Below are 13,994 nucleotides of genomic sequence, written 5' to 3'. Positions count from 1 at the left end.
CACCGGAGACGCCGGAGTAGCTAGCGCCAGCCAATCAATTCCCGTTTCTGAAAATCTGACAGCTCAAGCCGTAGCCAATCAAACCGCGTCTAAGCTGGGAGAGATATCCCGCCGTTCATTTCTATATTTCAAAAAAAGTTGGAGGAGAAACTAACTATCGCCGTAGCAATCACCCGGTTTTGTATGACCAGACCCTCTTCACCTACCGGGATACAAACCGGAGGAACCAGGCATGGAGGGAGGTGGCAGAGACAGTGGGGGAAACTGGTAGGTTTTCGCCTGTTTGGGGAGTTTATATATATATTGCTCGCATAAAATCCCCGGGGGGTTTTGCTTTGTATGTCGGGGGCGGGAGATTCATGTGATTGGTTGTTGGTCGCATTGCTTGAATAAAATCCCCAAGCTCCAGACACGCCCAGCTCCAAGCTATTTTTGAAGCTGTAGTGTGGACGCTCCGTTACGGAAACAGAGCGGTTTTAGGTTGCCAAACTTGAGGAGCGCACACAGGGTGGAGAGGTGGAGTAAGGTTGAGCGATGGAGAGAAAGGGAGAGAGAGAGAGAGATATTGAGCGAGGCAGAGAGCGTGTGCAACGGTCTGCTTTCGCACAGTGCAGGAGTTTGTGAGAGAGCCGGCGGTGTTGTGCCGTAGATTGAAGCCCTGTTCGCGGGGACGCGCAAACGTGACGTCATCGCCTGTATTGAGCGTTCGTCTCGTTTAATAAGCTTTTCTCTCTCTTTTGAATGATATATTTCCCATCAGATTAAACAGCAAACGGCTGAATAAATAATGTGCATACAATTGCGAGGAGGCTCGTTTTAAGGATACTTTTCAGATAGTCACAATCTTCGTATTGGAACAAACTTCAGTTTTTGAGTGTCTAGTCCCACTCTGTTATATTCCTCCTTCCTACAGAACAGACAATGACAGGATAATATGTGATTTGTCAGTATAGTCCTATTTGTTAAAACCTTCTCTGTTGTTTAAGTGTCTGATAACCACGAATAGTAAGCAATGATATAACAGTAATGATCATATGATCATATCAGACACTGTTATTTTCAAGCAAGCCTAAAAGATAATGTGTTCAAACTGGCTTCACTCACTTGAATTGCTCCTTTGAATGTAATTTTCCTCTGTGGTTTCCTACTCAACACATGTTTGTATTGTAATGCCACTCATATTTTATTTTGTATTGTATTTTAAGGTGACATTGAATGCTTTGAAAGGTGCCCTAAAATAAAGTGTATTATTGATCTTATATCTGTGGTCACACTATTAATGTTCCTTATTTTAGATCTGCACTGTTCTCTATAACATGTTCAGCAGAGCAGGTATTTCTCCTGCCAGATATGGCACCCCCCCCCCCCCCCCCCTACAACTTTGTCCAGGATAGTCATAACTTCACCACAATCACACCGGTGTTGCATGTCCCCCTCTAGTTTATGCTCACCAAAGCATTTCACTCTGGGCCCAGCAGGTGAAAAACTAAAGAGGGGCTTCAAAATCCGGCAGATCAGGTGTTGGTGCTGCCAGATTTGGAAGCCCCTCTTTAGTTTTTCACCTGCTGGGCCCAGAGTAAAATGCTTTTGTGAGCACAAACTAGAGGGGGACAGCAAGCACCAGTGTGGTTTTGGTGAAGTTGTGACTATCCTGGACAAAGATATAGGGGGGGTTCCAAATCCGTAGATTAAAGTAGATTTAAAAAACGTTGTATAGAATAAAAGCTCACTGCGGGACGTTGCGGGATTCCACCACGCATTGTGGTGGAGTCACGCATTCTGGTGAGATCAGGTTGGTTCAGAAACTAGACAGAAACTTTAACCAAAAAGTTAAACAAGTACAAACCACAGACTGTCTGTGTCATGGCGAATACAGTCGCTGGTTTATTTATGTCTGTATAGGCCGTTGTTGTGAGTGTGGACGGTCGGAGCATATATAACGTTAGCTTAGCCAAGCTCCATTTAGAAAGCACGCATTTTAAAAGGGTTTTTCGCCTGCCGTCTGTCTGCAGACTTGTCAAAGCATTAATTCATGGTTTTTACTAACCGGTATCAGTATGTTGTTACGTCGGCATCATTTTGAAACGTGTATTATAATTAAATCACGGTCAAATATGTTCATTTTGTTGTAGTTGTAGCCCCCTTGCCAGCGATTCTCTCTCTAGTTTAGCATACTCAGCCCTACTCAGCGGCCTGGTTGTTCCTGGCCCTAGAACCACGATTTAGTCGGGCCAGAAAAAAGGTGAAAAAGTAGCCCCGGGCCAAAACTAGGCCAAGTGGAAACGCAACCAAAAACGGGCCCCGCACGGCTCGGCGTGCTTAAAGCGAGCTACCCGCTGCAGTGGAAACGCGCCATAAGTGTCCTTGTTGTCCAGTGCTAATAGAGTGTCGGATGGTACCGATAAATACACTCTTCTTTAAAAAAGTAGGCATTATGAGGGTCTGTGGCCCAGGTAAGGTTTATCCAGGGTATTGATCCATTACACTTAAGTAAAGTAGAGCTCTCAGGTAGAGGAGAATCTTTGTATGGCCGCCTGCTGTGCTGTTAGCAGTAAAGTGAGCTGGGTCAATCTGTCACAGCTCATAGCATGAGCCTGAGGCTGCGGCCACACGAGGACGAAAACGGTCGTTTGCGTTATTATTTAGTGTCATATAGACCGTTCGGCCACACGAGGACGACCGAATACGGCACTAAACGAGGAAACGATAACGGGTCCCAAGGTGGATAGAACGGCATACGCAACACTCTGGGGGGTCCAACGGCTCTGTGTGTACGCCCTATACGATCATTTTCTGATAATGATGAGGCAATAGCCCCGCCTCTCCCCACCTCTGCTGCTCACCCCCGCGTCAAAGTAAACTGCACACTGAATTCAGATTATTTATCTTTCTCTCGATATGGACATAAACGTGAGTGAAGTCTAATCTGACAGGACGGAGACACGCAGCTCTGCTCACCTGCAGCTCCTCCCGCTGCAGCAAAACACACACTTCAAGTCAGATCATCACCCTTAGCTATTTTAATGACCTCTCAAACTCCCTAAACACGCATCCAGTACAAACTCCTCCTGCTAACCTACAAATCTCTCCACTCCCTAGCCCCTCCATACATCTCTGAACTCCTTCAGCCCTACACCCCTTCTCGTCACCTGCGGTCCTCTGACAAAGGGCTGCTCTCCATCCAGCGCTCCAAGCTGAAAACATTTGGCAACAGAGCCTTCAGTGTCGCAGCCCCCACCCTCTGGAATTCTCTGCCCTCTGCAATCAGGAATGCAGACACTCTGGACACCTTCAAAAAACACCTCAAACACCATCTGTTCACTCAGGCCTTTGGCCTCAACTAATTTACAGTCACTTATTTCCTGCTATTGCTCTGTATGTTTATTATTACCTTTTGTTTTGTTACTTCCCATTGTAAAGCGTCCTTGGGTTTCGTGAAAGGCGCTATATAAATTGAAATTATTATTATTATTATTATTATTATTAAACTAGTTATAAATATGTTTATTTTTACTGTCGGCCGGGTCACTCATTACTGGATCAGCTGCTGCATGAGACAGACACTGACGCTGTCAGAAGAGAGGGAGGAAAAAGAGAGGCTCCGTGTATTTTATTATTATATTATATAGAGTCGTTATTCATTTGTTTTAAAGCTCAATAAATAACAAAGAAGACCTTTGACCGACACTTTTATAATTTTGTCGGAAGATTTAAACTTTAATAAACGCTGACTGGCGAAAAACTCTGCCCGGTTCCCTCGGCCCCCACCGCGGAGAATAAACAGAAGGGCAACCATGACAACCATGCTTCTTCGCTGCTTTTGTGGAGGAAGTTACAGCGCCACGTACAGGCTCGGCATATGTACTGCAGCTTCTCCAGCGGTTGGAGCTAAACGGAGCTGTCTCGTGTGGACAGACACTATCCGGATGACTATTGCATGTGGACGGAAGCTTTTTTGCGATTGTGTTTGCGTTAATCCTATGCGTTTAGCCGTTTTCGTCCTCGTGTGGCCGCAGCCTGAAATAGTTCAAACGTCCCCACCCAGAGCAGCTGGTACTGCACTCAGCTGAGATCATTTGTGCAATGTAATTAGAAAAGTTCTTCTGCTGCGTTTGCCCATTTTAGGAGGGAGAAACTCCAGAAATGTATGTTGCCGCTGTGATTCCTGTGTGTGCACTTCTGAGAAACCCAATTTGGACCAAATGGACCGCAGTCTCCCCTCATCTCTGTGTAGAAGAAGCTTGTTTGTGAACAAGTGCTGGTTTGATACAAAAGAGATGGGAAACTCTAGGTGTAGTTTCCTCCTGTGTGTTCTCTACAGCTCTTTTCTTGCGGTGTCTATCCGTGTTAAGCGGTCTTAGAATTCCCCCCGTCTTTTCAAAGTCATAACTCAGCAAAACAACATTTGTGAAAAGATTCTGAATGTGTGAGTTTTGTATCAGCAAACAGTGTATCTGTGATTGTGGTTTGCTGCTTGGCTCAATCTCATGTTTTATTGTGTGTTCTAGCAACTTTTGACTTTGATCTCCGGGGTTTGTCTGGTATACAACCAGCCAATCAGAACACACTCACAGAAGCTCACAAACACCTTCTGTCATCCTGTTACCAGCCAGCACAGATGCCTTGGCTCAGCATCCACGGTATCATTCTCCTTTCCTCACCTCTTGTGTTTTTCCTCTTTCCTCCTCTAAATCTTACAGCTCTTTCCTCTATAGTTTCATGCTTCAATAATCCTCGATGAAATACTACGACTAATGTTATTCCTCCCATGCTCTCTTTCTCACTTTTCCTCTGTCTATTCTTTTCTTGAAATGTTTGTCTCACTATCTACTTTTCCCTCTTTCTTGTGTCAACCTCTGTCTCTCAATCTCTTAAATTGAATTCTCTGGGCCTCATTTGGTTTTGTTTCCTGTCTGTCCTTCTTTCTCTTTCTCTTCAGCCGTAATAAGTGAGTTCAATTGCTCGGTGCCTAGGGGGAAAGAGAGAGAGAAGGGGGAGGCTGTATTATCTTTTTGAGCAGACCCGTGGAAAAGCTTCATATCTCCACAAACACACACAGCCAATGGAGCTTTCTGGGGTTCCTGGGAATTTCTCAAGTAAGCTGTTAGTAATAAGAACAAATACCCAGTCAGCTAAGGATCAAAGAGGAAATGTCTAGTGCAGCGGATCCCAACCTGTGGGCCGTGAACGCATTGCAAGTGGGTCGCCAAATAATTTGCAAAACATGTTTTGTGTGGAAACATTTCATTATTAAGATTTGTTTTTATTTGAACCTCTTTTCCTTTCCCTTTCTTGATCCTCCTTAGCAACGGTCATTACAATCCTTGACAGCGGTCTGTTCTACTGGATTAACAACGTGTCACATGTTCTGAATCGACCAATCAGAACTTTATGTAGAATCCGTATTGGTTATGGTTGAATGTGGGCCGCGAAAACATTTTAGATTCTTAAGTGGGCCTTGAGTTGAAAAAGGTTGGGAACCGCTGGTCTTGTGTATTCCTGCACACATTATATTTCAGAATCATGGACAGCTCAACACCTCCAGCCCGGATACAGAACAGTTTGATGGACTGGTGGTTGGTGTGTTTACGTCTGTTTCTCTAGCTTGGTATACATCCAACACGACCAACAGTTATTCATCGACAAGCTTACTAAAAAGATTGCTTTTCATCAGAGTTAATAGCCCCTCCCCCCACTTAGATGGCGCTCGATGGTGGCAGGATGTCATGTTTCTGGCTGACCTTCCAGCCCCTGTGTTTCATTGTGTGTGTGTGTGTGTGTGTGTGTGTGTGTGTGTGTGTGTGTGTGTGTGTGTGTGTGTGTGTGTGTGTGTGTGTGTGTGTGTGTGTGTGTGTGTGTGTGTGTGTGTGTGTGTGTGTGTGTGTGTGTGTGTGTGTGTGTGTGTGTGTGTGTGTGTGTGTGTGTGTGTGTGTGTGTGTGTGTGTGTGTGTGTGTGTGTGTGTGTGTGTGTGTGTGTGTGTCAGTTAAATGCTTGTAGCTCTCATTGGTGTGGGGAGCAGAACATGAAATGTTTAGGAGACAGTGCCTGCTTTCTCTGTGTTTGTGTTTGTTGTGAAAGTGGTGTTTTTCGTTTCTTTACTAATGGTTGATCTAACATTTAAGCAGTACAGTTTCTGACTACACAATGTTCATTTTGTGGCCTGGAGATAGAATAAATGGTTTTCTGGTTGGTGGCAGCTGCCTTTGTGTGCATCTGTGTGCGGAGCTAAATTGGTTCTCTCTTCTTTAGAGGAACCTGTGACTTGTTGCTCTCCCTTTGACATCCGATTGATCCCGCTAATCAATAGTAGCTCTGTGAATCTAAGAGATTTGTCTTCCCTTATCTTCTGGCCATTTCTGGCGTTTGTAGCAGAGAGTGAAGTATTTACGAGAGTTGAAATTCTGTTAGCTCACCTGCTGTCTGGAAGGGAAATGTTTCATTTCCTGTGACAAACGATATCCATCACCTTGTCAGGACGATTCAGAGGTCACCTAGCAGACCAGGTGGGCGGGGTCATCACTGTCAGTCTGCGTTCAATTGGACAGCCGGACAGCGGTTTGAGTGATGGACAGCAGCGCCCAGAGCTGATTCTACCTAGCAGATTGATAAATGATTTATTTCCCCCTCAAAGACACACACAAGACAGATTTGTCTACAAAATGGGTCGGGCTGTATCTTCTCTAGAAGAATTTCAAATGGAAGATGTGCACTTTGTGTGTGTGTGAATAGCATTTGTTTGCTCCCTAATGAGCACAGTTTTTATTTTGGTTTGATCTCATTAACTTGTCTTTCACCTTAATGTCATGTCAGCAACTATTGTCCATGCATTTGTGACATGCAGTTTCTAGTTATTATTGTTCCCAATTATTTATTTGGGCGAAGCTGTAGCTCTCCCATTTCTTCACCATTTCCAACAACAGTGTGCTGTTCAATGTGATTGTACAACTGCATCATGATTTACTGGGCCAGCCTGTCAGCGGGGCATTATGTTAAGTTAAATGTCTATAGCTAATGATTCAGCCCTATAAAGTAAGTGTTCTCATAAAACCTGGAACAGAAACAGCCGTTTTTCACATGAGAGCAGAAATGCTTTTCTTTGGTCGCTTTAAAATTGAAGTAGGCACATCTGTTGCCAGCACACTGAGATATCATTTTAAATAAATGTCAAAGTGCACTTTAAAAGAGGACGTTTTAGATATCATAAATCACAGACGATTGCATATGTTTTAAATTGTATTTGTAGCCACATCATATGCTGTGAAAACTAAATTGGCTCAACTCAGAGCTCTGCTGTGTAGCTTCCAACCACATTCTTTATTAGCATCAGCTCAGAAACCCAAACACCCATAGTCCCACACTTCGCTTTTGAAGCTCAGAAAAAATAAGTTAATGAACTGTTGAGTTGAGATGATTTGTGTCAGATCTGGAGGGAGAACCGGGGGAGCTTTATGGTTAGACTTTGTAATTAACATTTTGTTTCATATTTCACTGAATGTTTTTGAAATGTACAGCACCACAATTTTCAGTTTAGACAAAGATGATTCAAGACAACATTATTAGTTTAAAGGACTAAAGTTCCCAAGGAAAATATTTAGATTTAGAAAACATGACTTGTATATTTTTCACGTATAGACACTTTCTTTACTTTTGTATTCTTGATTTGTGTGCATGCTGTATTTCTTCATGGGGGTACATTTCATACTATATTACCCATTTACAAAAAAAACACACACACAGATGCTAACAGTTACAGGTGGGGTTTATGTGCGCTCATGCAGGCTCAGATGCACAGGTGGAGTTTTGAATTGCTGTGTAATTGCATTTTGAACTTAAGCTTAAAGCTTAGCCAAACATTCAGCTTCTCAGTTAGAATATGTATGCAAATGTATTAAAAGACCTGCATTTGCTCCTAGACCAAAGACTCTTCCCTCCCTAACCCTCATCTTCCTCCTCATGAACAACAATACGGCACATAACTGGCTTAAACTGTAAAGCTCTCATATCTAAGCAGGAGAGGCGGGTTCACCGAGGGAAACACTCAGGGCAGAGAGTGTGTGTGTGTGTGTGTGTGTGTGTGTGTGTGTGTGTGTGTGTGTGTGTGTGTGTGTGTGTGTGTGTGTGTGTGTGTGTGTGTGTGTGTGTGTGTGTGTGTGTGTGTGTGTGTGTGTGTGTGTGTGTGTGTGTGTGTGTGTGTGTGTGTGTGTGTGTGTGTGTGTGTGTGTGTGTGTGTGTGTGTGTGTGTGTGTGGGAACCGCTGGTCTTGTGTATTCCTGCACACATTATATTTCAGAACCATGGACAGCTCAACACCTCCAGCCCGGATACAGAACAGTTTGATGGACTGGTGGTTGGTGTGTTTACGTCTGTTTCTCTAGCTTGGTATACATCCAACACGACCAACAGTTATTCATCGACAAGCTTACTAAAAAGATTGCTTTTCATCAGAGTTAATAGCCCCTCCCCCCACTTAGATGGCGCTCGATGGTGGCAGGATGTCATGTTTCTGGCTGACCTTCCAGCCCCTGTGTTTCATTGTGATTGTGAGTGAGTGAGTGAGTGAGTGAGTGAGTGAGTGAGTGAGTGTGTGTGTGTGTGTGTGTGTGTGTGTGTGTGTGTGTGTGTGTGTTACACTTGGTGAAATAATGCCCCACTTAAGTATGTATTTGCTTCAAATGGACCATATGAAAAAACACGTGTTCAGAAATGTTTCAACATTTTGGGAAATACTCCTTTTCCATTGGAAGAGTTAGAGACTCCGGGGAGAGACTGTGCCTATAGTGAAATAGTTCAGCAAATCTTAAAACAGCTACTTAACTTTTTTATGCTATGTTTTTAGATAAAACATACAAACAAGATATAGTGTGCTAGTTGTGGTTGATAGTTAACATATCTTCTTGCAGGGAATGTTATGAATAGAGGTTGGTTGCTTAAATAGATATTCAAATTGCCATTAAAAAACAAAAACAAACGTTTACTGTTTTTAAGACTGTGGTAATTTCTCTCCTAAATGACTAAAAGGCAACTTAGCTTTACTTTAACATTCCCTTTGCCCCCTTTTTAAATGTAGGTCTAATTGAGTGTTGGTATACAATAAATGAATGTAATTTTGTGTATTGAACACATATAATAATATTGAATCTGTGAGTGTGACTGCAACTTCTGGTACTCGAGTAAAGAGTCTTAATGACGCCCCTCCCAACAATTACAAAGCCAGTTTTATTTTATAGAAAATGTGTCAAATGTGCCCTTCAGTTAATTGTTTTAGTAAAGCAATGAAGATAGGTCAGTGAAAATGACGTCACCTCTTATGCAATCAGCATATTTACTGTATCTCTAGTTATAACTGCAGACACTTAATAAATATCTGAAAGAGCTTGAAGCAGTTCCTTTTCCCTTGTTTACAGAAAAAATAGAGAAAGTAATAATCTTTTCTTATCCGACCTAAATGTGTTCCCCTAGTTTTGCTTTCAGAACAGTATTTTCTTTCAGAAGTGCAAACGAGACCATAGAGGATAAATTGCTCCTAGGATAAAATGTTACCTTTGAGCCCAGATAACGTCTGACCTTTTCCAATCTGAAGCCTGTCAACATCCCACATCACAACTGCTCTTTTCACACTTCTTCTCTCCTTTAGTGTTTCAAATTAAGAGCGCACAATGTCAAAATCATCAGAGAACAAAGTCAGCGCCACTTCTTTGAATTTACTCTTAGCTTCTCAACATAGCGGATCCTTCTCCTTATCTCTAGTAAGAAACATGGCGTCCTGGTCTTCGCAAAGGGACAATGTCCTGTCATCTTCCTGCTTTCTTTAAAGTCAAATTCATCCTCCTCAGTCTTCTTCCCCGTTTTATAGATGAGTTCAGCCAGGCCCAGAGAGCATCTTCAGAGAGGTTGTTGCACAGAGCTGACACCAGTCCGCTGGATTAGGCTCATAAAGCCTCAGTGGAGATCCTACAGACTGTTCTAGAAGCACACACAGAGGAGGCTTGATCCCCTTAGGCTTAGGGTCACTCTTTCCTTACCTCACTTGCCAATAACACTTTCACGTCCACTCTACTATATCACTATTACCAGCTTAATGATAATGATGTTGAGCTGAAGTAATAAATCGATCAGTCAGTAAAAAATAAGACGTTTGGCACGTATTGTGAGTAGATAGTCATTGTTCTGTTTGTCACGATCTGTCTGTGTTGTGTTTTGTCTTGTCTAGATCTGTCTTTGGTTTCCTGTCTGTGTGTGTTCCCTCCTACCTGTTCCCTCCTACCTGTTTACTTGATTGTGTTCACCTGTTGCCCCTGTGTTTTCTCCTCCCTCCTCACCTGTCTCTTGTTTCATTGATTAGTCTTGTGTGTATTTAAGTTCTGTTTTTTCTGTCTGTCATTGTTGGTTCGTCTTTTGTCTGTGACTGAGTTCACCGGGGAGTCTTCTGTTTGCCCGTTATCCTTGAAATAAAGGTATTTTTCAGCATTATCTGCATTTGGGTCCTGCTTCCTTCACTCAACCGTAACAGAACGAACCAACCATGACAAACAGCAAAAACAGAACTTAAATACACACAAGACTAATCAACGAAACAAGAGACAGGTGAGGAGGGAGGAGAAAACACAGGGGCACCAGGTGAACACAATCAAGTAAACAGGTAGGAGGGAACAGGTAGGAGGGAACACACAGACAGGAAACCAAATACAGATCTAGACAAAACAAAACACAACACAGACAGATCGTGACACTGTTGCACTTTCTAATTTGTATTTGCTGCTTTTTTGTGTCTTAACTGATACTACACTAAATATCTAGATTGGATTGTTAGTCCGACAAACAAGTCGCCTTAGACTTTACACAAATTATGATATACTTTATTCATTGTTTGTATTCATTTTTTGCACTAACTGATTAACTACACTGAACAAAAATATAAATGCATCACTTTTGTTTTTGCTCCCATTTTTCATGAGATGAACTCAAAGATCTAAAACATTTTCTATATACACAAAATAACCATTTCTCTCAAATATTGTTCACAAATCTGAAAAGATCTGTGATAGTGAGCACTTCTCCTTTGCCGAGATAATCCATCCCACCTCACAGGTGTGGCATATCAAGATGCTGATTAGACAGCATGATTATTGCACAGGTGTGCCTTAGGCTGGCCACAATAAAAGGCCACTCTGAAACGTGCAGTTTTGCTTTATTGGGGGTGTCCGAAAACCAGTCAGTATCTGGTGTGAGGGGTAGGGTTAGGTTTAGGGTAATGTTGTGAATCGAGTGGCCCATGGTGGTGGTGGGGTTATGGTATGAGCAGGCGTATGTTATGGACGATGAACACAGGCCACTCGATTCACAACATGACCCTAACCCTACCCCTCACACCAGATACTGCCTGGTTTTCGGACCCCCCCTCGGATCCCCCCTATCACAGATTTTTTTCAGATTTGTGAACAATATTTGAGATAAATGGTTATTTTGTGTATATAGAAAATGTTTTAGATCTTTGAGTTCATCTCATGAAAAATGGGAGCAAAAACAAAACTGTTGCATTTATATTTTTGTTCAGTGTATATCAAGAACATTAATGGCATATTCATTGATATGAGTTAACAGTGCTTCTGATTGGTCTTAAAATGGAGGTTGGCGATATATGGACTTTAATTTATTCACATTTGTGTGGGCTATATTAGTTTGTCTAATGTGTATATTAGTGATGCTCTGTTGGTATGATAGCATAATTGTCCAGGTTGTAGGGTCCAGCATTTTAAATAAACACAGTGATTGAGTTCATCCTATTCCACTCAATTCAAAGAAGCAGAAGTTCATTGAGTTTAAATCTGTGTTTGGAGGGTAAAACACAGAGGTGGTGTTGGTGCCTGTTGAGCCATAAGAAGATATGGCCGAGAAGAGCATTGATTTTCTTTGGATATTATGCAGTTTAATTGAATTGCTGTAGACCTCAAAGTGTTTTGGTGACATTAATATCTCAGTGTGATTGTGTTACCATCGATGACAGGATGATGTGTTTTATACATACTACGATTGATACATATCCATCCCCGTTGCAGAAAGCCCCCCCCCCCCCCAGCACAACACCCTCAAATTACAGATTGTTTGCTGCACACAAAGTGTTTAAGGTTCACGAAAATATTTAATTGACATTAACTTCATTCAGAAATTATGAAACAGCTTTTCATTATGACTAAAATCCTTGGACCAAATTATGTTTATTCCTAAAGGTCAATCCACATCAGCGGAGTGTGACCAGGTGAAAACACCTGAACACATGTTGTTTTTCTGAGCCCTGTCACGGCACAGGTAGTAACGGTAGAATAATTTGTTGTTAAGTCTTTGATATCTTTTTAGTTGTACCTCCTTAGAAAACGAAGCAGCATAGCAGTATGCAGCGTAGCAGCATAATAGACCATTCGTGTTGGACTTTTAAAGGTAAGAAGACGTTTAAAGCTTTATATTGCGGATATTATCAGCAAATCTGAGTCAAATTAACATGTGTATTAAAGGATGTTAGTGGATTATCCCTAAATCAGTATATTTAGGGAACGTTTACAGATAACAGATTAGGCTAGGATACCGGATAAAGTTAGCAACACACGTTAACCACAAACAGCCTATTCATCCGTTCTCCTAATGTTAATTCAATCAAATGTTGTGGAATTAGAGAAAAGGGGCTTCTTAACGTGCTTTTATCCGGGGTGGAGGGAGTTACATATTAGTTAAATATAACATTGGGGCGTGTGATTGTAGTGGGTGGAGGTGGTGAAATGAGGATATCCATTTTGGAGTTCAAGCTAGTATAATATAGTTCACGTTACACAATAATAAGGAAGAGAGCTATTTTTGTGATACATCGCTATTGATATGGATTTGGAGTGGATATTTGAGACTTCTAAACAGTAAACAAAAACGTAATTTATGGGTGAGTGTTTTTAGCAGTCATATAATGTCCTTGTGATTCTGATGATTATTACCTGTCTGTATAATGTTGCAGCTCAGCTGATTTTGGATTGATGGCAAAGGGACTTAAGTGAGAGTGAAAACACAAGGTAAGTTTAAAATAGGTCAGCAATTTCCCATCCTACAGGTTGCTAGATGTATCTAACCCTTTCTCCTGTCTCCCTCTTTCAGCACAAGAACCCCAGGGGGATTGAATGGAGCCTGAAGACCTGCAATGAGACCCTCACCCTGAGCCTGAGTCTCAACTCCCAGAGTTCTGCAAGCCTCTCCCTGTTCCTTATTTTGATTAAACAGACATTAAGCTTCCCAATGGTGTGGTCTTCGTTTTGTGAAAAATATGATTACCTCACATATGTTGTTGCTGTCTTTTGTGATAGTTAAATTGCTCCTTCTGACTTGAGCCAGCCATTCTTTCCTCCTCTCTGTGTCAGTGGGGAAACTTTACATTCATACTCCTTTCTCTGAGCGCTTGGAGCATCCCCAGGCAGCACAGCAAACCATGGGGGAGACTATATGCCAGGACAACACGGAGGAAAAGGCACAGACAAACTGCATGATATGCTATTCAATGTTTATTGAATTCCATTTATTTACAATGGATGTTCCTAAAACAACACATTTATCATCATCATCATGCTGCTGCTGCTGCTGCTGCTGCTGCTGCTGCTGCTGCTGCTGCTGCTAGTCCTTTGACTCATTGTGCTGTCAGTTGACAATCATTGTGGGTCTCCTGTCCTTTCTGAAAGTCATAGTCATTTAGATTACTTATGTCCTCAATTACCATGGGATTACTGAAACCACCATGAATTAAAGAAATGGTAGAAACCACCATGAATTAAAAAAATGGTAGAATTCATGGTGGTTTCTACCATTTCTGATCCATCTAATCAGAATTTTGAAACCTTCCTTCCCATCCCCTCCCTCTAAATATATCAATAAACATTAGGATGTGATGCTCCTGACTACCACACAGGTTTAAGAAGATAATATTTGTTTTAATGAATTCAAAGCAATAAACAACAGGCTCTTT

At 42.0% G+C, this 13,994-nt stretch overlaps 1 long non-coding RNA gene across 1 annotated transcript; it reads left to right on the top strand.

Moving 5' to 3' along the window:
* The first annotated feature begins 12,996 nt into the window (after window positions 1-12,996).
* LOC139434656 (uncharacterized) lies at window positions 12,997-13,270 on the top strand. The gene is made up of 2 exons (XR_011643995.1): window positions 12,997-13,053; window positions 13,136-13,270. It is a non-coding gene; the product is annotated as an uncharacterized lncRNA (long non-coding RNA).
* The last annotated feature ends 724 nt before the right edge of the window (window positions 13,271-13,994 follow it).

The sequence above is a fragment of the Pseudochaenichthys georgianus genome, chromosome 10 (genome assembly GCF_902827115.2).
Source record: "Pseudochaenichthys georgianus chromosome 10, fPseGeo1.2, whole genome shotgun sequence".
In the NCBI taxonomy this organism is placed as follows: Eukaryota; Metazoa; Chordata; class Actinopteri; order Perciformes; family Channichthyidae; genus Pseudochaenichthys; species Pseudochaenichthys georgianus.
Note: the sequence above shows the minus strand (reverse complement) of the source record. Positions and strands in the feature narration are given on the sequence as shown.